The sequence below is a fragment of the Hevea brasiliensis genome, chromosome 8 (assembly GCF_030052815.1).
Source record: "Hevea brasiliensis isolate MT/VB/25A 57/8 chromosome 8, ASM3005281v1, whole genome shotgun sequence".
Classification (NCBI taxonomy): Eukaryota; Viridiplantae; Streptophyta; class Magnoliopsida; order Malpighiales; family Euphorbiaceae; genus Hevea; species Hevea brasiliensis.
Genome location: NC_079500.1, coordinates 19,657,908 through 19,661,126, shown reverse-complemented (window position 1 = coordinate 19,661,126; position 3,219 = coordinate 19,657,908). Strand labels below are relative to the sequence as shown.

The 3,219-nt window shown below is 34.0% G+C and overlaps 1 pseudogene; it reads left to right on the top strand.

Annotated features, from left to right (window-relative positions):
- The first annotated feature begins 1,695 nt into the window (after nt 1-1,695).
- LOC110664222 (receptor-like protein kinase 7) lies at nt 1,696-2,385 on the top strand (annotated as a pseudogene).
- Nucleotides 2,386-3,219: the final 834 nt, after the last annotated feature.

Sequence of the window (3,219 nt, the reverse complement as noted above, 5' to 3'; positions counted from 1 at the left end):
ATTTTCTCTAACTATGGGCTAATCTCTCTTAGTTTGAGCTTTTCTCATAAATTTGGCTCCATAGATAGTTCTTAATTTTCATTGGATTACTAGTGTTTTATTATGAGGTAAAAGCTTCCAGTACTGTTAACGGTAGCTATAATGAGATTTCTACTTATTATCAATCTCATTATTCATTTCTACAACATATTATTTAGCTTTATTAATTCTCAATCTAGAATATATTGCTGATATCCAGTTGGTTAAATTCCTTTTGACTAGTTTTTAATTGAATCAAAGCAACTGACCTAGTCTCGTGGCCATGAATTGAGATTTATTGCTTAATTTAATTAGTCACTAATGCTATTTAATAATCCTCTCAGTGGCCATGTTTTAGGCAATGAATAAGTGTGGCTAATGTCTAAACATAACTAAAAGTTCTCTCTAATACATAACTAAAACACATTCGAAAAAAAAATGCAAGCAGTAAGGAAAAGAGAAGCCATAATGAAGTTAAAATACGAAACTATGTAATTCATAGTTACTAGTTTAAAATTCGAAAAAAAAAATAGTTACTGGTTTAAAAGATCTCTTAAGTACCTTTGGGGTACTGCTGTGATGTTAAAATACAGAATTAACAATAACCAATGATTTAGGCCTGCAAAACAAAGAACAAGGATATGTATTGCAGTAGAATTTTAGATTTCTAGGTAAGAGAAAAAGGTTAAGCATCTAAAAGAACAAGGATATGTATTATTTGAACTGATTTACACAAAGAACAATATTATTACAAGGTAAATAAAATATTGAAACTAGGTCATTCATAGTTACTGGTTTACACAAAAATATAAGGTCCAGTTCATAGTAGATTTCACATGTTCATCAAGTATATGTGCAACAATAACAAGGAAAATTTCACATGAAAAAGAGGGCATTATAGAAAACAATTTTATCTATCTTTTTAGGACAATTTCACATTCTATTTCTCCAATCAAATTTTCTCTCTATGCACTCAAAGATTGTTAATTTTACTCCCTTAAAGACCACTAGTTTACTAGCAGCAAATCATATTCCAATTTTATAAGTTCATCCATTGGAGGAAGATGGCTTTTTTGTAGAACTACCTTGGGATAAAGTCATGGCATTATTTAAATTGGCCAGATTACTTGAGCAGATGCATAAAACAAAAACTGCAGGTTTGTTATACAGCCTCAGACATAAATGGTATCTTAAAATTATTTGAACTGCTTAGGAATCTATAAATGGTTAAACTCAGACATTGTTGTTCAAGATAATGACTTAAATGGAGGGGGAGAGACTAGAGAGACCTGTATTTTTAAGAAAATGCTTCTTGTGCAAGGAAAAGAATGGATCAGAATTCAACCTCATATTGCACCAAAAATTCAGAGATCACAGAGTAAGATTTACATGGATGAGAATAGACTATATATAAATAACCAGCTGACTAGTCCCATACCTCAATCTTTATCCCTTAAGGCCTTTCGCGAAGGCTTTGATGGCAGCCCAGGTTTACGTAGCAATAATTTCAGGAATATTCAATCTTGTTCAGCCACTTATAGCAATTCCAGTCACCTTCGAGTACTATATCTTGTTTAGCAGCCGGACTGCTAGTTTTGGTCATTTCTGATGGTTGGTTATTGTTCATAAGCTAAGATCAAGAATCTTGATCATCCATTGAAGCAGAGTTCTTAGGATATGAAATCATTTAGAGTACTAAGTTTTAGTGAAAGAGACATCACTGATGCTATTAAATTGGAAAATTTCATCGGTAAAGGAGGATCAGGAAATGTGTACAAAGTTGTCCTTGGTAATGGCAATGAACTAGCTGTGAAACACATTTGGACATCCAATAGCAGTACTGATCGGAAAATTTTACGGAGCAGCTCAGCCATGCTAACTAAAAGGGACTTCAGATCAACAGAATTTGATGTAGAAGTGGCCATATTTAGTGCTGTGAGGCATGTGAATGTGGTGAAGCTGTCCTGTAGCATCACAAGTGAGGATAGCAATCTACTGGTTTATGAGTATCTACCTAATGGAAGCTTGTGGGATCAGCCACATTCTTGTAACGAGATCAAGATAGGGTGGGAGTTAAGGTATGTAATTGCAGTTGGGGCTACAAGGGGACTGGAGTACTTGCATCATGGGTTTGATAGACCTGTGATTCACAGAGATGTGAAGTCAAGTAATATTTTGTTGGATGAGGAGTGGAAGCCAAGGATTGCTGATTTTGGACTTGCAAAGATTATTTAAGCTGGTGGTGGAGATTGGAATCATATCAATGCTAGAACTCGTGGTTACATGGCTCCTAGTAAAATCTTCTTCTCCTGTCATTTACTTTTTAGCTTTTCTCTTCTGTTCTTTAAGTATGGCCAACCCAACTAGATAAAATGTTACCATCTTTTACTTAAAACAGGCTTAGATTAGGATTTAAAAGAGAATGGTAGTTCAAATGCTGGAAGAGGCTGAACCACATAAACTTACAGATGTCATTGTGGTCAAGAAAGAAGGTGGAGCTAGTACGGATGAGAAATTGAAGGCTACCAGCATATTTGATCTCAACACTTGAAATTTTCTTTTGAAGCTTATTCACTTGCAGTAATGAGCATGTAATTTTTAGTTTAGTAGTTTACTGATATTATAGAACTCAGCATGTGAGAGAAAAAGGTTAAGCATCTAAAAGAACAAGGATATGTATTATTTAGATCTCATCTTTTTGTATTGAAGTTACACATACTGACATTTTGCCTTGTAAATGCAATGTGTGTTCTTCATGAAGGCAATGCCCTTAGCAATTGCCAATGTGAATATGTTGGTTTAATTTCATTTATGGTTTGATTATTATGCGAACCTGAGGTAGAGTTGGAATCTAAGATAAATGGAGAATCCAAACCATAACCATTCTTCTAACGAAGACAAGATTATACATCAGGTCACGAATTAATTAATATTCATATATAATGCATGCAAAGCACATTGGAAGCAGAAAATTTCAAAGTCTAATGGCCTTAGAGGTTGATTTAAATATGCAATATTTAAGAAAACAATAGGCTGATTAAGGTGTTCAGCAAAAGCATTAAGTGCAACTGATGAACTGGAAACATGATGAATGAAAATACTAGTCCTTGCCCAAAACGCAAAACCAGATTTATCCCTTATTGGCACTACCAAAAATCTCTAGTATCATTGGGATTAAAACCACATGCCCTTAATGCTAAA